At 34.0% G+C, this 23,872-nt stretch overlaps 1 long non-coding RNA gene across 10 annotated transcripts in view; it reads right to left on the bottom strand.

Moving 5' to 3' along the window:
• LOC140603731 (uncharacterized) overlaps positions 1-23,872 on the bottom strand; it is a 128,274-nt gene that overhangs the window by 32,426 nt on the left and 71,976 nt on the right. For 8 of the 10 annotated variants that reach the window (XR_012006714.1, XR_012006712.1, XR_012006718.1 and 5 more), the window contains 4 exons: positions 12,974-13,042; positions 12,110-12,179; positions 11,859-11,922; positions 3,801-3,960 (listed from right to left, as the gene is read on the bottom strand). This is a non-coding gene — a long non-coding RNA (uncharacterized lncRNA). Of the gene's footprint in view, positions 1-3,800; positions 3,961-11,858; positions 11,923-12,109; positions 12,180-12,973; positions 13,043-15,567; positions 15,643-17,878; positions 17,918-23,872 lie in introns of those variants that run through there. The other 2 variants (XR_012006716.1, XR_012006717.1) reach the window with 2 other exon arrangements.

The raw sequence follows: 23,872 nt of genomic DNA, 5'->3' as shown, positions 1-23,872 counted from the left end.
TATGAGGAGAGATTGTGCCATGATAATTTTTAGGGACACACTATATTTTCTGATGATAGAAGGATTATCTATGAAGGTAGATTTGTAATTTGTAATATATAAGCCGCTGTACCATGGAGGGAATTTATTTAATATAAATGTATATCATATACAATCTAAAGTTAAGGGGGTAAAATAAGGCTGATATTTAGGTGCTTGCTAACTGGAATGTAATAATCCAAATCAGGTAAAAATTTTCAGAAAATGGAATACAAATCTTGTAGATTTCATACAGAAAGTAGACAAAAAAAAAAAGAAAGTAGACAAAGAGCTAAGTTCCTCTCATAATAAATACATGAAAAAGTGGTAACTGTATCCTGTTAACATATTTCCAAACAAATGTAACAATGAACTCAGTTTTGGGCAGAAAAGAGTCAAATTTAATCTATCATTCCTTTAACTTGTTAGTTGGTGGTTGTGATAAATAGTTGATAAAAGTTTTGACTGCTTGTGATGAAAAACTGGAAAGATCCTCAGGCTATTCTAACAGGAGTCAGGATGTATTATTAACTAATTCACTGAAAATCTATTTATTGATTCATGTGCTAGACCACATGAATTTGGTTCCAGGGACACTAAGAATAAATAAATTTGATGACAAATACCCATGGGAAAAACAATAAGAAATTTTCTCCATAGGAATAAAAAGAAAGCTAATATTAAGATATTAAAAATAATTATCATGGAGATGTAATATACAGCATGGTGACTATAGTTAATAATACAATATTTGAAATATGCTAAGACAGTAGATCTCAAAAGTCCTTATCATAAGAAAAAAAACGTATAACTATGTATGGGGATGGACGTTAACTAAATTAATTTGGTGATCATTCCATAATATATATAAACATCAAATCATTATGTATATACCTATATAATGTTGTATGTCAATAATATAATGTTGTATGTCAATATTACGTCAATAATTAAGAAAAAAAAAAAACAAGGAAATTTGAGAAACTGTCATAGCCAAGAAGAGCTAAGCAGGGGAAAAAGATATGTGGTGTTATGGTAGTATAAAGAAAGCCAGCTAAAATGGTGACAAAGAATTATTCTCAAGGAAATTATATCTAAGGTAAGTTTTGAAGATCAAAGGGAAGTTAGCTAGCTGTAAGTCTAGGTTTAGAGGAGTGAGATGACAGAGGACAGTGAAGCCAGACAGAATAGCTTGCAAATATATTAAAAATGAGATAGAATACTGTCAAGAACTGAGAGGAATATGAGATTTTACCCTATTTGCTAAGCAACAAGTGAGCGTTCCATAGTTTCATGGATGTTGATATAAGACATGAAACCACAGAGTCAGAGACAAAGATCTATTTCTCATTCACAGCATTATTAGTAGCCAGAGTATCAATATTTTTGCCCTGGATCTCCAAGCCCCAATTCTCATGAGATGAAGTAAAGAGAACATGATGACATTTGTAAGTATAATGGGTTTTATTACTGGAAAGGAACCCTGACTTGGGGGAAAAAGAACCTATTACAATGATGCATACCTATCCTTTGCCCCCTAGAGAGACACCATCTCCATATTACTACCATTACTGTAGGCTAAAGTTTCCTTTGATCCTGAGGGGGATACTAGTTCTGCCTTCTGTGGGGCTTAATTTTTCCCCCCAGTGGAGTATCGATGTTCTTCTGATGGTTCAAGTATCCAACAAGATATATTTTTCATTCTTTTCTGTCTGGGCCCTATAGTTTTGTTTTATTTTCCTTTTCTTTTTGTTTATTTTCATTCTTTTCTTTCTTTCTTTCTTTCTTTCTTTCTTTCTTTCTTTCTTTCTTCTTTCTCTTTCTTTCTTTCTTCTTTCTTTCTTTCTTTCTTTCTTTCTTTCTTTCTTTCTTCTTTCTTTCTTTCTTTCTTTCTTTCTTTTTCTTTCTTTCTTTTTCTTTCTTCTTTCCTTCTTTCTTTCTTCTTTCTTTCTTTCTTTCTTTCTTTCTTTCTTTCTTTCTTTCTTCTTTCTTTCTTTCAGATTTATTTGTTTATTTGGGATAGAGTGAGAAAGTTAGCATGCAAGTGGGGGGATGGGTAGAGGGAGAGGAGAGAAAGAATCTCTAGCAGACTCCTTGCTGAATGGGGAGCCTGACTGGGGGGCTCAATACCACAACCATGAGATCATGACCTGAACCAAAAATCAAGAGTTGTATGCTTAGCCAACTGAGGCAACCGGGTGGGCTGGGCCCTATTATTTCCAATGGTAGTGGACAATTTTAATTATTTCTGGGCTTTGAAATTGGGCAACTTTGGTGGTATTGGTATGGTTTATTTTAAATGTTAATTCCTAGATGATTTCATCCAATTTTATGAGTTCAAATGCTATGTATGCACTGCACTGCTGAGTCCCTAATTTACACACCCCATCCAAATGTACCCCCAGAATTCTACTCACATATCCAGATGTTATCTTGAAACAACTGAAATTTTCCTAAGAGATTTCTCAAAATTATCTGAAACTGAATTGTCTTAACTCAGATTTCCGTTCCTAGAAGAAACTCTGTACTGTTGTTTTTTCCCATATTATTAAACAATTCTCTTCTTCAATTTGCTTAGGCAGAAGACTTTGTAGGCATACTTGACTCTCCTTTTTCTCTCTCGCATTTGTGTTAAACTGCCCAAAAATATTGTTGACAATTTCTCTTAAATATATCCAGAGCTCAAATACTTTTCAACACATCTAGAGTCCTGACACTGGTTCAAGTCCAAGAATTTTCATTGTGACAGTTTACAAATTTGTCTTCCTACTTTCACTTTATTTGTCTGCCAACAGGGATTCAACATGGTGGTCTCAGTGACCCTTTTAAAACCTAATCATATAATGTTACTCCTTTCCTTCAAATCCTCAAATAGTTTCCCAAATCCCTGAGAGTGAACTCAAACACACATCTCAGGATTTATAATGTGCTAAATGACCTATTTCATAACCCTATCTTTCTTTTTTTTTTGGCGGGGGGGGGGGAGTTCAATTTGCCAACATATAGCATAACACCCAATGCTCATCGCATCAAGTGCCCCCCCTCAGTTCCCATCACCGAGTCACCCCAGCCCCCTGCCCACCTCCCCTACCACTACCCCTTGTTCATTTCCCAGAAATAGGAGTCTCTCATGTTCTGTCATCTTCACTGATATTTTCACTCATTTTCTCTCCTTTCCTCTTTATTCCCTTTCACAATTTTTTATATTCCCCAAATGAATGAGACCATATAATGTTTGTCCTCCAATTGACTTATTTCACTAAGCATAATACCCTCCAGTTCCAGCCACATCGAAGCAAATGGATAACCCTATCTTTCTGAATATTCCACTTGCCATTGTTCACATTTACAGGCCTCTTTGGAGTTCTTGAAAGGTTGTAAGGTTAAATTGTGACTCCTAAATAGGAGTTTAGAGACAAAAAAAAAAAAGGTCAATTTTCAGCTATTTATATCACTTGATAAGAAAACTGTCACCCTAGGATATTTGTATTTGATACTTTCTTTATCCCCAATAATATGTGAATCCCTCATTCTCCTCTTTCAAGCCTAGTGTAAATGTCATTTTAAAAGACATGCCTTCACTGATGTCCTTTATGACAGAGGAGTACTGCCCATTTTTAAAATTCTTACTCTGCTTTATTTTTCTTCATCTAGATATAGCACCTTATAGCACTATATATTTATTTGTTTATTCACAGTCTTCTTCCTCTAGAATATAAGTTCCTTGAGGGAAAGGTCTGTCTGTTTATTACATCAACTGTGATGCCTATGAAAGTGCTTACCTTAGTGACATCAGCAAGATGATCTCTTAAGACATTCCTCATTGCATTTGTCCCTAAGCTACAACAACTATTTGGCATCTATTTTTGGAAAAAAGTGCCTTTGTGGGAGTTGTGGGATCTGGCACCACATGCCAATGGACCAAGGAGGAGTCTCAGCTACCTGTAGAAGATTAGGCATAGATTGCTTAAATATGACAGTAAATGTGTAATTACTAAAATAAATTGATAAATCAAACTTCATTATAATTAAAAACTTTTGCTCTATGAAAGACACTGTTAAAAGAATAAAAATACAAGACAAGAAGTGAGTTAGTATAGTTGCAAATAATATAACTGATAAAAATATTGCACCATAGCATACAAGTGATTCAAAATTCAGTAATACAAGTACAAATAGTATATTCATATCACTGCTTAGATATAAAACCAAGAAAAATGAAAGCATATGCTCCTAAAAAGACTTTTATGATGTCCATAGTAGCTTTTTTTGCAATTGTATAAAAACTAGAAACAATTCAAATATTCATCAACACTATGGTGAGCCATTCGGTGCAATCTTACTAATCAAAAGAAGATATTCATTATTGATATATAATACAACAAAGATGAATCTTGGGGTGCCTGAGTGGCACAGTTGGTTAAGTGTCCAACTCTTGGTCTCAGTGCAGGTTGTGATTTCATTGTCCTGCTCAGGCTCAGCATGGAGTCTCATGTGCTCAGCATGGAGTCTGCTTGAAATTCTCTCTCTCCGGGACACCTGGGTAGCTCAGTGGTTTAGCATCTGCCTTCAGCTCAGGGTGTGATCCTGGAGTCCCAGGATTGAGTTCCACATTGGGCTCCCTGCATGGAGCCTGCTTCTCCCTCTGCCTAGGTCTCTGCCTCTCTCTCTCTCTCTCTCTCTCTCTGTCTCTGTGTCTCATGAATGAATAAATAAAATCTTTTAAAAAAAATCTCTCTCTCTCTCTCTCTCTCTGTCTGACCCCCCAGCCCTCCTCACACTTGTGTATTCTCTCTAAAATAAATAAGTAAATCTTTAAAAAATGGATCTTAAAATAATTATTTTGAATGAACGTGTACAGACAAAAAAGACTATAAAGTATGATTATATTAATATTGAATTGTATAAAATTCAAACTAATCTGTTTAGGAATAAAATAGATGAATAATTGTTTGGGAACAGAGGAAGAAGTGGTTGTGCCAGGAGTGGTAGGAGAGGAACAACAAATAGGCACTAGGAAACTTCCTGGTGGTGATGGTTATGTTTGTTCATTTCAGTTCTGTAATGCTTTCCTTTGTGTATACCTACATGGGAAAATTTATCAATTTAAAACATTTTAAAATTTGCAGTTGATTGTAAGACAATTATATCTCATTAAAACTTTTTAAAAAGAAACTTAAATAAAATATGACAGTAAAAGGAATAAGACATAGATGAAATTGTTATCTGATTTCTAGTAGTTGCTATTGTTAAACAAAGAGTTAATGCTTCCTCTCTGGCCACTAACCCTTAAATGGAAATGTATTTCTTTATAGGTTTTCTCTAACTGATGAAAGAAAGTAAATATGTTTATCAGAATGAACAAACTTCTGCCAGTCACAATTGAAAGTTTATTATGAGGACTCTTATCTAAATGCTAAAGTCTTCAACTACAGATGTGCAATAGACTCAAAAACAATTTTTACAATCAAAAATTCTTATGCCGGTTTTCATTAAAACTGAATGGCTGGAATTACTGCAAGAAACTGAGTTAGGTATATTATTTCCAGATATTCTAATTAAAATGAACTTTAGGAAGGAAGGTGAGAACGAACATATGCAAATGAATACTTAACATGTCCAACAGATCAATTATTTCAAACATGAAATGTCTTAGGCAATTGTCAACTGTTGCATCAGAATCACTTTCTAGTTGTAATTCTTCACTATTTTGGGAGTATGCATATTTTCTCACATTGCTTTAAAAATCTATATAGGGTCAATATCTAAAGTAAGAGCATGAAGGTGTTTAGAAATGTAACTTATGGGACACCTGGGTGGCTCAGTGATTGGGCAGCTGCCTTCCGCTCAGGTGGTGATTCTGGGATCTGGGATTGAGTCCCACATTGGGCTCCTGCAAAGAGCCTGCTTCTCCCTTTGCCTGTGTCTCTGCCTCTCTCTCTCTCTGTCTCTCAGTCTCTCATGAATAAATAAATAAATCTTAAAAGAAAAGAAATGCAACTTATATTCTTGCTCATGTAGGATGTTATATTTATGCATAACACATACTTTTCATGGATACAATTTAAGACAGGTATCAGAAATTTTGATCATGAAAGAATTTTTGTGAGGCTTATATAGATTGGATTTAATATGAGACAATACTGTTATGTGGAATAAAACAAAATCTAAATTATCTTATAAAATTGATATATAAGAAATCAAGTTTCTAATGAAAAGAAGAATGAAAAATACTAACAATCATAAAAATTTGAAAACAGTATATTTTAAGACTTGTAAAGAAAGTAAACTTCTAGCTCCATATATTACAATGATTTACTGATTTACTGTCACTAACTCTGGGAACTTTTAAGGGTAACGGGACTATTATATTCCTCTGACTCTTAATCTGTTAGAATTAAGCTCCTTAAATAGAGAAGTTTTGTTTTTGTTTTTGCTTTTTGTTTGTTTGTTTTTTGTCCACTCACATATTTGAAGTACTTAGAATAGAGTTTGATATATAAGATATGCTTAACTTAAATATCTATATAACTTATCTGTTTATATGCTTGTTATCTTGGTTTTACAAAATACTATCAAGTAAAAAGATTATTTCTTTTTATATAAATGATTGAGGCAGTGACCCCAAATTCATAAAACATTTTAATTTTAGTGATAAATAAGAACATTTTATTAACTTTTTGAAATACCAAGGAAGAACAACAAAAAATCATTAGTAATAAGATATTTTAAGCAAACCAAGCTTTTATGTCATTTTCAAATGACAGCAATGAACTAGAAAATTATTCTACTATTGAAAAGACTGTGTATCAGATATTATAATAAATCATTTACTGAAAACCATTAGAGTTTAAATTAAATTCATTTATAATTAAGTTCAAAGGAATCTTTAACATGCTGTTTGATTTAAAAAAATATGTTTCATATAAATTCCAGTATTTTTAATAGCATTAACACTTCAAAAAAGTGTCACACGAAGATTGGTATACTATATACAAGAACTGAATGAATTTAACCAATTTTCCTGGGCTAAATCATTCAATGAAATTGGAAAGTAAGAGTTTCACATTTCTTTTTCATAAGGTTAGTGATGTAAATAAATTATAATAGTGAATCTAAAAATTATTGATATTGCTGTGAAATAATACCGTAAAATAAAAAAAAAACATATAACCAAAAATCATTTAGTTAAGTCTCCATTTTACAAAAGAAGAGATTTGAGGGATGCCTGGGTAGCTTAGTAGTTGAGCATCTGCCTTTGGCTCAGGGCGCAATCCCAGAGTCCCGGGATTGAATCCCACATTGGGTATGTAAGTATGGGATAGTCCTTCAAGGTTTCCTACCTACACAATGCAAGCAATTCTCAGATGCTAGCAGAATGTCCAGAATTTAACTCAATTCTGATACTATCTATTGGAGATAGCATTAGATTCCACAGGTTAAGGGTTCAGTCTCACAAGTCTTCCCCTCACCTTCTCACATCAGATGCCAATCACAAGCCCCAAACACCTGTGCTTGTAGCTCAACAACTACAGATTAGAGGTTCCAATGACCTCCTCCTTAGGTTCGATTAATTTCTAGAAGGGCTCACAAAACTCAAGGAAAGACTCACATTTACTAGTTTCTTAAAGGATAAGGCTACAAATCAACAGCTAGATGAAAAGATATGAAAACAAAGGTTAAACAAAGGAGCTCCTGTCCTCATGGAGCTAAGAGCCTGGCTTGGTGGCATGTAGTTGTATTCTGGTTTTCCAAGAGTGGAAGCTCTCCAAAACTATCAAAAAGCTCCCCCTTGGGTTTTAATGGAGACTTCATCCCATAGTCATGATTAAGTAAGTCATTGGCCATAGGCTGATTCAACCTAGATCCCCCTTTCTCTCCCCAAAGATTTTGGGGGGTGAGGGGTACTGAAAGTTCTAATCCTCTAATCATATGGGTGGTTCTCCTGGTAACCAGTCTCCATCCTTAGGTGGGATCCAAAAGTCATCTTGTTAACTTAACAAAGACACCTTTATAATTTTCAACACAGGAAATTCCAAGAGTTTGGAAACCTATAAGATATGAATTGTGGATGAAGGCCAAATATATATGAGAAATTAAAAAATAAATATGAATTATAAATCAGAATATCACAGAGAACACATATATGGTATTAGAGAAAATAAAGACACAAAGTTTTCTCATGTGGTCATTGACCCATGAAATTCTTTTTTTTTTTTTTAATTTTTTTAAATTTTTATTTATTTATGATAGTCACAGAGAGAGAGGCAGAGACATAGGCAGAGGGAGAAGCAGGCTCCATGCACCGGGAGCCCGATGTGGGATTCAATCCCGGGTCTCCAGGATCGCGCCCTGGGCCAAAGGCAGGCGCCAAACCGCTGCGCCACCCAGGGATCCCAACCCATGAAATTCTTGTAACAATAGGACAAGTCTTCCATTTAGCAATTCTTGAGGGTATCAGTCATCCCTACTGGAAGAGTATGATCACTGATATATATTTTGATATATTAGAAATAATTAAAATCTGATATTATTCTGAAGCAGATTTGGTGAGAGAAGGGGTATGGATACTTGAAGTGGAAAATGCTAAGTCAGGAGATGGACTGGAAAAATAAGTTTCTAGTCCACCATTTAAATATCTTGGAATAACAAATTACTTTCCATGTAATTAAATGAAGAGTATAGTTGAAAAATCAAGGCTTATATTTAGTTAATAATAAAAAGAAGAAAAAATCACAAATGATTTTTGAAATAAGGAAGAGAATTTTGATGGCTTTATTTTATTTATTTAATTTTAAGAAAGATTATGTAAAATAATTTTGAATAATTTCATGCAAATTTTAACAGGATGAAAAAACAAAAGGATTTATATGATGTCAACTAAGAAGCATCAATGAGTACTTACTCTGAGATTAATATATTCAGAAATTTCTCTAGAGACTATTAAAAAGCCTGAAATAAGCACAGGTTTTGGAGCAGGTAGATTTGGTTTCAAACTTTAGGTTCTTCATTTAGTTCTTCATTATAACTTGGGAAAGTTATATATGTATAGTTGCCTCACTTGCCTTATCTGGAAAATAGGGAGTATGAAAATCAGAAATACTATATGAAAAGTATCTAAGAGTGGAGTGTCTGGGTGGCTTAGTGATTGAGCATCTGCCTTTGGCTCAGGCCATGATCCTGGTGTCCTGGGATTGAGCCCCACATCGGGCTCCCTGCAGGGAGCCTGTTTCACCCTCTGCCTATGTCTTTGCCTCTTCTTTGTGTCTCTCATGAATAAATAAATAAAATCTTTTTAAAAGTATCTAAGAGTATCAGTGATGTGGTAAATCCATGAATTACTTTAAAGTTACTACTTCTATTGCTACTACTACTATTACAGATATTAATTATATTCTTACTTAACATTAACATTAACTTTCACAGGTATGAAGCAGGTTCATAGATTTTGCTGGAGAAGAAAGGGTTGTGGGTATAAAGCAAAGAGTGCAGTAAACAATTGAGTGAGGATTTTAGGGCTACTTTGAAATTAGGAATGATACATTTTAGAAAAACAAAGGAAGAATGGAAATAAGGATTTATTGAAGATCTGGGGCTTGACCACTACTTTGCAGTGCGCAAAATCCAGTTGATGAAGCAAAGATGCAACTATTCTAATGATAAAATTTAAGTAGGAGTAAAGAGATAGTAAAAGATATCTTTTTTTTTTTAATTTGTATTTATTTATGATAGTCACAGAGAGAGAGAGAGAGGCAGAGACATAGGCAGAGGGAGAAGCAGGCTCCATGCACCGGGAGCCCAACGTGGGATTCATCCCTGGTCTCCAGGACCGCGCCCTGGGCCAAAGGCAGGCGCCAAACCGCTGCGCCACCCAGGGATCCCCGTAAAAGATATCATCTTAATTGGAGTGGCTCCAGAAACTACAGGCTCATTTTGGTGATTCATCGTGATCATGCATCATATCCTAGACAACATATTTTTGGTATTTTACTTTATTTTAAGATTTATTTATTTATTCATGAGAGACACAGAGAGAGAGAGTCAGAGACACAGGCAGAGGGAAAAGCAGGCTCCATGCAGGAAGCCTGACGTGGGACTTGATCCCAGGTCTCCAGGATCAGGCCCTGGACTAAAGGGAGTGCTTAACAGCTGAGCCATCTGGGGCTGCCCCATTTTTGGTATTTTAGTTGTGATAATGTATGCATAACAATAAGCTTACCGGGGAATCCCTGGGTGGCTCAGCTGTTTAGTGCCTGCCTTTGGGTTTCCGGGATTGAGTCCCGAGTCCGGCTCCAGTCATAGAGCCTGCTTCTCCCTCTGCCTGTGTCTCTGCCTCTCTCTCTCTATGTCAATCATGAATAAAAAAAAAATAATAATAATAATAAAATAAAAATCTTAAAAAAACAATAAGCTTACCATATTAACCATTTTGTTTATTCATTTTAACCACTTTAAATTGTACAATTTAGTGGAATTATATTCACAATGTTGTACACCCATCACCACTATGTATTTTCAAAGTTTTTCATTAGAAACTTTGTAATCTTAAGCAATTACTTCCTATCCCCCTCCCCAAAACGGTGTTAACGGCTAATCACTTTCTATCTCTATGAATTTGCCTATTCTAGGTAGTTCATATGAGTGACATCATAGGATATTTGTCCTTTTGTGTCTGATTTACTTCACTTAGCCACAATATCTTCAAACTTCACATTATACCATGTATTAGGCTAATATCTCATTATATATTATATATCATATTTTTTATTCACTCATAGGTTGTTTCTACTTTGTGACTATTTAGAATTATGCAACAATGAACAGTGGCATACAAATGTACGTTCAAGTCTCTGCTTTCATTTCCTTTGGGTATATACTCAGGCATGAAATTGCTCAATCATACAGTAATTCTATGGTTGGCTTTTGAGGAACAGCTAAATTTTTTTCCATAGTATTACATCATTTTACATTCCATCAGCAATGCACAAGAATTCCAATTTCCCCACATCCTTGCCAATATTTGTTATTTTTCATTTGTTTCTTTGCTTGATAATAGCCATCCTAGTAGATGTGAAGTGGTGTCTCACTGGATTTGATTTGCGTTTATCTAATGACTAGCAAAGTTCAACATCTTTTTCTGTGCCTGTAGGCCATCTATATGCCCTCTTTGGAAAATGGCTATTCATATCCTCTGCCACTTTTTTAAAAAGACTTATTTAATTGGGGGAGGTGCACAGAAAGGGGAAAGGCAGAGAGAATCTTAGCAGACTCCATGTCTGGGGGCTTGATTTCATGATCCAAAGACCATGACCAGAGCAGAAACCAAGAGTTGGATGCCCAGACTATGCCATCCAGGTGCCCCTCCTCTGCCAACTTTTTAATCTGATTGTTTTTGTTACTGACTTGCATAAGTTCTTTATGTATTTTGTATATTATACCCTTCTAGGATACATGATTTGCAAACATAATATTTTAAATAGGACAAAAAAAGGACTAACCATTCCTGAAAACACTGAGTAAATGGACTACTTAAAAATTAAGATATTTTGTTCATTATAAGACGTTATTAAATTAAAGATACTGAGATGATATTTGTGAAACATAAAGTATCCAGGACATACGATGAGCTTTTATAAATCTATAAAAAGACAGTAGAGTATAAAAGTGAGCAAGAGACTTAACTATGCATTTAACAAAGGGAATAAGCTAACATCCAGTAAACAACTTAAAAATTATCAAGCTCATTATAATATATATGAAAATATAAAATAAAACCAAAGTGTAAATCAAATCATGCTGGAGGCATAAAATTAGATTAAAAATTACCTGATAGTACTTACTGTGAAAATAATTGTGGCATGTTCATAGTTAGAGATGAATAGAATAAACTGTACTTGATACCCACTATATGAGAGTAAGAAGGGAAACATCAAACATATGTGATTCATGTTCCATTTAGATAAAAATGCCCAAAATTAATGTATAAAAGCTGCACAAAATTTATAAAACAAAAGGTTTAAAGTTATTAGCAATCATTTGGAAGCTTTCATACTTGAGAGAAGAAAACATGTGATAGGAATCTGACATTCACCTCTGTCTTCGTTCAGGGTAATTTTCAGGCTGAAGCAGAACACTGTAGATCCTTAGCAGGAAGAACCAGTCTTAGAAGAAAAGGAAGGGAGAGATAGGGAAAGACACTGAAATAAAGGCAAATGCATTTAAGGATCCCCGAGATCTTTTATAAATATTTACTTCAGATTATTCAGCTGACTCCTGAGCCAACTACAAGGTGGGACAATGTACAAGGTGGGACAATGCAGTTCTGGGAGGAAGAGCACTAAAAGAGAATTGAAGAAAATATGGACAAAATAGCTTAACTTACAGAGAATTTCAACATGTATTTAACATCTACAAAAATTATTCAAATAAACATTCCATTAAATACTATGACTAAAATTAAGAACTCATTGGATGTAATTAACAACAAACTAACTACAGAAGATAAAGAGTAGTAAACACATGCTAGACAATAGAAGATGTCAAAACAGAAACACAGAAGGAAAAGAGAAATGGGACATTGAAAAAAAAGTCTAATATATGTGTAATTAGAGGACAGAAATTATGGAGTGATGGGAAAGATCTATATGTCCACCTGGATGGCAGTTTACAGGAGTGTATATATGTGTAAAATTTCATTGAATTGTTCTGCTAAGATTTGTGCACTTTATTAGATGCGATTTATAACCAATTAAAATGAATTCTAGAAAAGCAGTGATAGTAATATTATCATTGAATATGACCCATTGACTAATGGCATAAAGCAGGGGGAAGCTTTTTACTGGAAAATAAAATAATTTTTAAAAAGTTTTGAGTTTATGAGGCCATTAATTTTTCCACTGGGATAGATAATATGATTAACAATGACAGTTAATATAACTATTTGGGCCAATCTTACCTTTTTATGGGGTATAGTTAGGGACAGCAAATTTTACAGCTTCTTCTATAAATCCTTACCATCCAGAAGCTGAAAAGGAGATAGACAAAAGTAAAATACACTTTCTAGAGTAAGAAAAAATAGATTAGAACTGTGGAACAGACAAATTTAATGTTTCCTATATTCAATACTCACAAGCAAATTTATTGGCTAATGACAAAGAGCATTTTATATGATCAATGAAGTCTCAATTTGAATTGCAAAATACTGAAGTTGGTCCATGTGGTGGACCCTCACTCCACTAAAGAATGAACCTAAACACAGATATTAATATATCACCTGGGTGCTATTCTTTTATTACCCTTATGTATGCATAAATATTCATGGAGGAACATAAATATTGGTTATGTAGGAAAATGTTTAGGTGAAAGATAACTTGTAGTGGATGATGAAATGGCAAATATTTACAAAATGAAGGTAGACAAAGAAAATCTTATGAATTCATCAAAAATGTGACTTGGAGAAAAGACTAGGTTCTATTTAAACATATATTTGCACACTTGGGGATATGTAAAGATCTTGTAATATGGCTCTCCTGGAAGGCAACAATCTGTTCTAATATAAAAATCCAGCATGCCAACAAATTGGGCAATCTGGAAGAAATGGATAAATTCCTAGAAACATATAAACCATCAAAACTGAAACAGGAAGAAATAGAAAACTTAAAGAGATCCATAAGCAGCAAAGATATTGAATCAGTAATCAAAAATCTCCCAAGAAACAAGAGTCTAGGGCTGGATGGCTTCCAGGGGAATTTTACCAAACATTTAAGGAAGATTTAATACCTATTCTTCTAAAACGGTTCTAAAAAATAGAGATAGAAGGAAAACTTCCAAACTCATTCTAGGTTGCCAGCATTATCTTGATTCCAAAACTAAACAGAGAGCCCACTAAAGGAGAATTACAGACCACTGTTACAGACAAATTCTCAATAAGATACTACAAAATCTCAACCAACAGTACATTAAAAGAATTATTCACCACAACAAACTGGTATTTATTCCTGGGCTGCAGAGGTGGTTCAGTATCTGCAAATCAAGTAACATAATACACCACTTTAATAAAAGGATAAGAACCACATGATACTCTCCATAAATGCAGAAAAAGTATTTGACAAAATGCAGCATTATTTCTTGGAAAAAAAAACCAACAAAGTAGGGATAGAAGGAACATACTTCAACATCATAAAGGCTGTATACAGAAGACTCACAGTGAATATCATCCTAGATGGGGAAAAACTGAGTTTTTCCTGTAAGGTCAGGAACACAACAGGGATGTCCACTCTCACCACTGTTGTTCAACATGGTACTAGGAGTCCTAGCCTAAGCATTCAGAAAACAAAAAGAAATAATAGGTATCCAAATCAGGAAAGAAGTCAAACTTTCATTCTTCACAGTTGATATGATACTCCACAGGAAACCTGAAAGACTCCACCAAATAATCGCTAGAACTGATAGACATGAATTCAGTAAAGTTGCAGGATACAAAATCAATGTACAGAAATCTGTAACATTACTATACACCAACAATGAAGCAGGAGAAAGAGAAATCAAGAAATCAATCCCATTGACAATTGTACCAGAACCATAAGAGACCTAGGAACAAACCCAAACAAAAAGTGAAATGTCCATACTCTAAAAACTGTAGAACATTTATAAAAGAAATTAAAGATGACACAAAGAAATGAAGACATTCCATGATCATGGACTGAAAGAACAAATATTGTTTAAATGTCTATACTACCTAAAACGATCTACACATTTAATGCAGTCCCTTTCAAAACACCACTGGCATTTTTTGCAGAGCTAGAAAATCCTAAAATTTGTATGAAATGAGAAAAGACTCCAAATAGCCAAATTAATGTTGAAAAAGAAAAGCAGAGCAAAAGGCATCACAATTTCCAACTTGAAGCTGTATTATAACAACTATCTTGTTGATTACTGGCACAAAGACAGATACATAGATCAATGGAACAGGATAGAAACCCCAGACATGGTCACACAACTATATATGGTCAATTAATCTTCAACAAAGCAGGAAAGAATAGCTGACAGAAAAAGGAGAATCCCTTCAACAAATGGTGTTGAGAATACTGGACAGTGACATGCAGAAGAATGAAACTGGACCACTTTCTTAAGCTACACACAAAAATAAGTTCAAAATGGATGAAAGACCTAAATGTGAGATAGGAAATTATCAAAATCCTAGAAGACAACATAGGCAGCAACCTCTTTGGCATTGTCCATAGCAACTTCTTACTAGATACATCTCCTGAGGCAAGAAAAACAAAGGCAAAAGTGAACTTTTGAGACTTAATCAAGATAAACATTTCTTCACAGTAAAGGAAACAATCAACAAAACTAAAAGGCAGCCTATGAAATAGGAGAATATATTTGTAAATAACATCTGATAAAGGATTAGTATCCACAATCTCCAAAGAACTTATTAAACTCAACACCAAAATAAAAAAAAATTCAGTTAAGAAATGGACAGAAGACATAAATAGACATCTATATGGCTAACAGATACATGAAAAGATGTTCAACATCACTCACCATCAGGGAAATACAAATCAAAACCACGATGAGATATCACCTCACATCTGTTGGAATGACTACAATTAACAACAAAGAAAACAAGAGATATTGGTGAGGATGCAGAGAAAGGGGAACCCTCATGTATTGTTGGTGGGAATGCAACGTAATATAGCCATTCTGAAAAACAGTATAGAGGTTCCTCAAAAAGTTAAAAACAAAACTATCCTATGATCTAGCAATTGAATTACTAGGTATATTTCCAAAGGATGCAAAAATACAGATTTGAAGGGGTACATGCAACCTGACATTTATAGCAGCTTTATCAACAACAGCCAAACTAGGGAAAGAGCCCAAGTGCCCATCAACTGATGAATATATAAAGAAGATTTGGTATGTATATATACATATACATGGTATGTATATATATATATATATATATATAAATGATTTGGTTGGTGTATATATACATATAATTGGTATATTATTCATATATATATGTACATATAAAATTTGGTATATTACTCAGCCATAAAAAAAGAATGAAATCTTGCAAAAAAAAAAAAAAAAGAATGAAATCTTGCCATTTGCAATGATGTGTATGGAACTAGGGAGTATTATACTAAGTGAAATATATCAGCCAGAGAAAGACAAATACCATATTATTTCATTGATACATGGAATTTAAGAAACAAAAAGATGAACATAGGAGAAGGGAAGAAAAATAAAATAAAAATGCAGAGAGGGGCATACCATAAGATACTCTTAACTACAGAGAACAAACTGAGTATTGCTGAAAGAGAGGTGGGTGGGGAAAAGTGTTAAATGCATGATAGGTATTATGGAAGGCACTTGTGATGAGCACTGGATGTTATATGTAAGTGATGAATCACCACTAAATTCTACTCCTGAATCCAAGACTACACTATATGTTAACTGATTTGAATTTAAATAAAAAGGGAAAAAATCCAACATAATGCAGTGACAATAAAGAAAAAAGAATAAAGAGAAAGAAGAAAGAAAGAAGAAAGAAAGAAAGAAAGAAAGAAAGAAAGAAAGAAAGAAAGAAAGAAAAAGAAAAGAAAGAAAGAAAGAAAAGAAAGAAAGAAAGAAAGAAAAGAAAGATGAATACATTAAGAATTTGAGGGATGAGGATATAGACAGAGGATAGTCAGAATACACTCCACAAAGATGATAATATTCAATTTGAATATAGCTGGTTCAAAGTAGAGGCTGGTATGTAAGTAGAAAGGTAGAAGATTAGTCTGAAGGACAATGGTAAGCATTAGTTTATAAAGTAGCTAGATTATACATATAGTACCAAATCTATTATCTAGAAATTATGACATCGAAAAAAATGAGTTATTTATTATGAGATTTTGTAGTACTGAACATAGGTTACTAGAAGTATTCATTTATTGCCCTCAATGCCTCAAATTGTGGAATATCAATTTGTTTTATATTTTTATTTTTCTGTGTATAAATCTTGAGTGTTCTGTTTGCAGTAGATATAAATATTTGTGATTTTATGCATGTGCATTTGGCTGGCTCTGTCTCAAACCAAATTACTTGATAGGAATATTGACACTTTTTTCCAATAACATTTAATTTTCTCTTACAGCTAAGCAATTTTAGGGTTGGTTTTGTTTGTTTGCTCAGATAGGCAGAACAAATACACCAATCAGTTCTGAATGTGAATTGTGAGTGGTGTTCAGCTAACACTGGAGAATTTTTCATAATATTATTTCTAACGATAATCAGTTAGTTGGCTTCAAATGAATGGCTATTCATTAACTCAATTACTTATGTAGAAAGTATAAAAGATGGAAAAATTGGGGTGGGGGGGCTGGAAAGTACTTCACATAAAGCAGAGAAAGCTATTTACTGGAAAATAAAATAATTTCAAAAAATCTTGGGTTTATGAGACCACTCATTCCATCATTAGGAAACTAATTATCCCTAAGCTAGTATTCTTACCATGGAGGAAAGAAAGGAAACCAAAATAAAACAAACATGGATTTGTTGAACTTTTACTATTGCCAGGAATTAGCCTGTGGGATTCTAATATAGATTAAAGTTGTAAAACATTTCATTCAATTCTATCTCTTTAAGAAAAAGAGGTTATCTTTCCCATTTTATACATGAGAAAAAAGAATTTCAATAGGAGTAAAGCTTCTTGGATAACTAATAGGGTTTGAATGTCTATGTGACTAGGTGTTAGAAGTCATCCAGGAGAAGTCTACCATTACGTAAGCTAGTAGGTTTTTTTAATCTTGCCCAGAGGCTTTCCTGTGTACTCTAGAGACAAGGAGGGTCTAAAGCTTTTACATACCTTCTGCAGTTCCCCATCCTGCAGATACTTTTAAAACCTCTGAAATAAGTGGAAAAATAACTAAAACACAGGAATTCTCTGCATCATCTTTATATTTAAATAATTCACACAAGCCTGAATATTTCCAATTGATTTATCTTCTATATCACTAACTTCCCTCCTCTTCTTATGACTATGTATGCCTAATATGATACGTAATTAGTCCATTGAATTTTTATTTTCAGTTCTAGAATATCCCATTAACTCATATTTTATTGATTCTAGTTTCTTCCATAATTATTCATGTTTACCTCTGTTTTTCTGATATACAAAGCAAAGTTATTGGAACATCCCTGTCTAAAATTCCATACCTAAATCCCTTTTGAATTTATTTATATTGCCAATTTTTCTTGTTGGATCATTTTTTAGCAGATCATTTTAAATTGAATACAGAATAGTGAGTCTAAAATTTGGTCAAGTTTCCAGAATATACTATCTTCCTCTATGGAAGATTATTTTTTTCTTCTGCCATGCAGAAAGAACATAGGTAGGTCATTTCTTCCTACCAAAGTTTGGTTTTATGCTTTTCAATGGCTGTCATATTTAATATTGACCCTTTTTTATTAATCTTTCTTTGTTATATTTCATCTTAATCCATTACTTCTAAGATGTGGCCCATCCTGAATTTCAACTGAAAAAATGGGATATTACTCAACGCCTCTATTTTGGGTGGGCTCTGAACTCAACTCCTGGCACTGGCATCACATACTAGCTAAAATTACTGCTTGGCACTCTATCCTTCAATGCCACTACCTATGAGGTTTTTTTGTTTTTGTTTTTTGTTTTTTTGTTTTTTACTGTTTTTGTCATGCACCTTTGCACTCTAGTGATTAGTAAAAACCTTGAGGGAGAATTTGCAAACAGAGTTTGGGGCTCATGTTACTGATTTCCCTCTTCCCTCTGATATTACCCTTCAAGTCACAGTCTAGGAGCCCAGAACTCCTGTCTTTCTTCTTAAAAGTAAGACTACAGTTTCTTGCTGTAACTGCTTTCCAGAACTATCAGCAGCATTTTCTTTAGGGGGAGGGGAACCCCAGGACGAATATGCAGTTAATCTTCTCTTCCCTTAGGAATTGTAGGCTGTCTCATTCTGCCTCTACTGGTTTCTTTCCACTCTTCAAATTCTTAGTATATTTATGTACTTTGTCCTTTCTATAAGATATAAGTCCGATATAAGCTACTTAGTCCTGACTTTCTTTCTTTCAACAGAAAGAATAATGAAATCTATAATGCAGTTACAGACAGGTGAAAGCCATGAGATTTATATTAAAAACAAATTAAATAAAAATCCCCTTTACTGCTGCTGTGTGAAGAAGATGGAGCTGGTAGTGCAGACCAGAATGGAGTAGGAAAACCATTCAGAAAATATAATAGTTCTTATGAGATTTGGTGCTGGTTTAGTTTGAACTAAAGTGATTAGAGATGGAAAACTACAGATAATTCAGGATACATTGTGGATTTAGAACTCATTTTTGTGGTGGAATTAAATACAATGGATAGGGATAAAAAGGGAAATCGAGTTATTTTTAGTTTTTATTCATAAAATTATATTTAACATCACAAAAGCACTGTAAAATATGTAGCAATTTAACAACATTTTTTAAGAGGTCAAAGAACTTACATCGGAAAATTTTTTTACACTTGTGTCATTGAACTATAGAGATAAGCTAATGTTATTTTTTATTTAGTCTTAGTTTATTTAGTTTTATTTACTTACACTTTAAAATAACTTTCACTAAACTACTCTAATATAAAAATATGCAAGCATTTTCACATGAGCAGTTAACTATTGGTCAGTACAGCCAAACAAAACTGATTCGAATTTATAACTTGAAATGGAAAGCATGTAATTTAAATTAGATATCAGTCACATGCAATTAATCATCAAGTGCAGTTTTCAACACCCCTCCAAATTTGGATTTATTGATGTCACCCGCATCTGTTGAAAGTCCTGTATCTTTCTTTGAAAAAAAAAATATTTCTGATATCAAATTATAAAATGTGAATTACACAGTGTTCCAGTAATTAAAGAATTTCTTCCTGATTTAAGATATTAAAAAAATTTTGAAATTCAAATCTTGAAAAGTTCAGAACCAATTAAATAAACTTGATCTATTTTTAAACTAATCTTTATAATGAAAACAACTTAATTAACAGGTTTAAAATCATACTAATAATAAGCGCATTATTCCCCAGGAGTTTCTCATGGATTTCCTTTCCTCCCTAGATTTTATATACTCTTTTGATTCTAAATGATCTTTTCCTCTCTAATTCTCTCATACTCCTTTGATTCTAAATTAATACAAGAATGTCACAGAATCTCCTGAGTCATTTGGATACACAATGCTGGAAATATGTTCTGTATAATCTTTTTTTTTTTTTTTTTTTTTTTTGTAATGCAGAACTCATTAGTCACAGGAAAAGCAGACTCTCAGAAATACTTGCTTCCAGCCTGAGAACCAAGTATGTTAGAGGCAGACATCAGGCTACTAGTAGAAGGGTACTGGATATCTAGAAGTCATAGCTAGAATCTAAGTGGCAAGATACCGCTTACAATTCATGGAATATTATAATACTGCTCAAATTAGCAAAACCAAGACACAGAGACAGGAGCAAACATAGGGATCCAGTGCCTACAGCTAAAGCATGGAGAAAACAACTTAGGATCTAGAAGAAAGCCCGTTATAATAATTAGAAAAATAATCAGGGGGGTCCCTGGGTGGCTCAGCAGTTTAGCGCCTGCCTTCAGCCCAGGGCCTGATCCTGGAGACCCGGATCCAGTCCCACGTTGGGCCCCCTGCATGGAGCCTGCTTCTCCCTCTGCCTGTGTCTCTGCCTCTCTCTCTCTCTCTCTCTTTGTCTGTCTCTCTAATGAATAAATAAATAAAATCTTTAAAAAGTAAAATAAAATGTTTCCTAAATAAAGAATTTTTCAGTTTATAACCTATAAATGTTAGACAATTTTGTTTCCAGCAATATGCCTGGCTAGACATCTTAAGATATTCTCCCTTTGAAAAATAACATAAAATTAAGCAAAGCATGATAGAATGGGTGACATTTCACCTGGACCTTGAAAGATGAGTTGACTTTTAACTGAGTTGTCTACTAGCTCCTTATCTTACATTTATCAATTCAATCAGTGTAATGAAGTATGAAAATGCTGTCAAACATGTAAAAGAGCTATCTTGCGAGTATCTGAATGCTGAAACACAGAGAGGAAAAAACGGTGGTGAACACAGAGGTCAGCAGCATACTAAAGTTACTGTTGCTTTGATGGTGGTTACAAACTTGTGAACTTTGAGCTTTGGTTTGCTGAACAAAATGCCTAGATATTATGCCAGTAGGAGAGTCATATAGGAAGCCATCTTCCTTAAAGTCAGGACTCGAAATGCCTATAACTTCAATGTGAGGTCAAACAGGAGTAAACTCATCCTGCACCTTTATCCTGCAGGCAATATCTTCAAAGTACTAAAGAGGTTAAATGTCAAGCTAGAATCCTGCACTCAGTGAAAATACATTTCAAAAACAAGTGTGAAATAAAGACAATATTGGGTTAAAAAATTGGAGACTTAAATTGGCAGACATTACTAGAGAAATTCTACAGGATGTACTTAAGGCAGAAGGAACATGTTCCAAGCAGAAAGGTCTGATACAAATGAAAAGGAATAGCTAAAAACGTGTGGGTAAGTAGTTTAGCATGTGTAAATGCATATTAACTGTATACAACAAAATTAATAATCATTTCATTGTGCATGGACATGAATTATATTATTTTAAAAGTATAATTAAGAGTAAATAAAAGAAACATATAGTAGAAGAATCAAATACCAAGAGTAGACTATGAAACAAGGATTATGATTAATCACTTCTCTGCTCCAGAATGAAAAAAATGAAAATCAATATCCTTTATGTTAAAAAATCCATTATAAAAGGATTATATATTTTATGTATGTTATTTACAATAGTATATGTGTGATATGCTTAATAAATTCAATAATTTATTGAATTTTTATAAATCATTTCAATAATTATAAAAGAAAATTGTGTTATAATGCATAAATAAGAAATCAAGAAGGAACAAATATAGAGATATACCATGTTCAAGACTGGAAGAATGATGTAGAAAATACTATCCACTGGAAAAAGGACAGTCTCTTCAATAAATGGTGCTGGGAAAATTGGACAGCCACGTGCAGAAGAATGAAACTAGAATATTCTCTTACACCATACACAAACATAAACTCAAAATGGATGAAAGATCTAAATGTGACACAAGAATCCAGCAAAATCCTAGAGGAGAACACAGACAACATCCTTTTTGAACTTGGCCACAGCAACTTCTTGCAAGATACATCCATGAAGGCAAGAGAAACAAAAGCAAAAATGAACTATTGGGACTTCATCAAGATACGAAGCTTTTGCACAGCAAAAGAAACAGTCAACAAAACCAAAAGACAACCTACAGAATGGGAGATGATATTTGCAAATGACGTATCAGATAAAGGGCTGGTATCCAAGATCTATAAAGAACTTATTAAACTCAACAGCAAAGAAACAAACAATCCAATCATGAAACGGGCAAAAGACATGAACAGAAATTTCACAGAGGAAGACATACACATGGCCAACACGCACATGAGAAAATGCTCCACATCACTGGCCATCAGGGAAATACAAATCAAAACCACAACGAGATCCCACCTCACACCAGTGAGAATGGGGAAAATTAACAAGGCAGGAAACAACAAATGTTGGAGAGGATGTGGAGAAAGGGGATCCCTCTTGCACTGTTGGTGGGAATGTGAACTGGTGCAGCCACTCTAGAAAACCGTGTGGAGGTTCCTCAAAGAGTAAAAAATAGATCTGCCCTCCAACCCAGCAATTGCACTGATGGGGATTTACCCCAAAGATACAGATGCAGTGAAACGCCGGAACACCAGCACCCCAATATTTATAACAGCAATGTCCACGATAGCTAAACTGTGGAAGGAGCCTCAGTGTCCATCGAAAGATGAATGAATAAAGAAGATGTGGTATATGTGTACAATGGAATATTAATCAGCCATTAGAAACGACAAATACCCATCATTTGCTTCGACGTGGATGGAACTGGAGGGTATTGTGCTGAGTGAAGTAAGTCAATCGGAGAAGGACAGTCATTATATGATCTCACTCATACAGGGAATATGAAAAATAGTGAAAGTGAATAAAGGGAAATGGAGATAAAATGAGTGAAAATATCAGTGAGGTTGACAGAACATGAGAGACACCTAACTCTAGGAAACAAACAAGGGGTGGTGGAAGGGAGATGGGTGGGGGGGTTGGGGTGACAGGGTGACGGGTGCTGAGGGGGGCACTTGATGGGATGAGCACTGGGTGTTATGCTATATGTTGGCAAATTGAACTCCAATATAAAAAAAATAAAAAATAAATAAAAAGATTGGAAGAATAATAAAGAGGATAATTTCCTCCATAAAGGTGTGTAGTATTGGTAGGATCCTAATCATAATCACCTACAGCAATTCTGTGAACATTGATAAAAAGGTCTAAAATTCTTCTTGAGTAAAAACAAGATAGGAGCACTAACTCTATCAGATATCAAGAATACATATCAATGCATAGAGGTAAACAGAACATTGGGATAGAATAGAAAACCCCAAATAGACTCAGTTGCAATTTGAACACTTATTTGTACAGATCAATGAATAAAGGATTAATTTCTCAATGAATGATGCTAAAACAATTGGGCATTTGGAAGAAAAAAATGGTACTAGACACTCAATACTAGGGATAGAAACAGTCTCAGATGAAATAAAGATAATAATGGAAAAATGTTTATGTGATCAAGTTATGGATATATTTTAAAAGACACATGCACTAACAATAAACATTTTTTTGATAAATTTGAAGACATTAAGGTTAGAACCTCTCATTAAATAGCAGCATTACAACTAT

Source organism: Canis lupus, chromosome 14 (genome assembly GCF_048164855.1).
Source record: "Canis lupus baileyi chromosome 14, mCanLup2.hap1, whole genome shotgun sequence".
NCBI lineage: Eukaryota > Metazoa > Chordata > Mammalia > Carnivora > Canidae > Canis > Canis lupus.
Note: the sequence above shows the minus strand (reverse complement) of the source record. Positions and strands in the feature narration are given on the sequence as shown.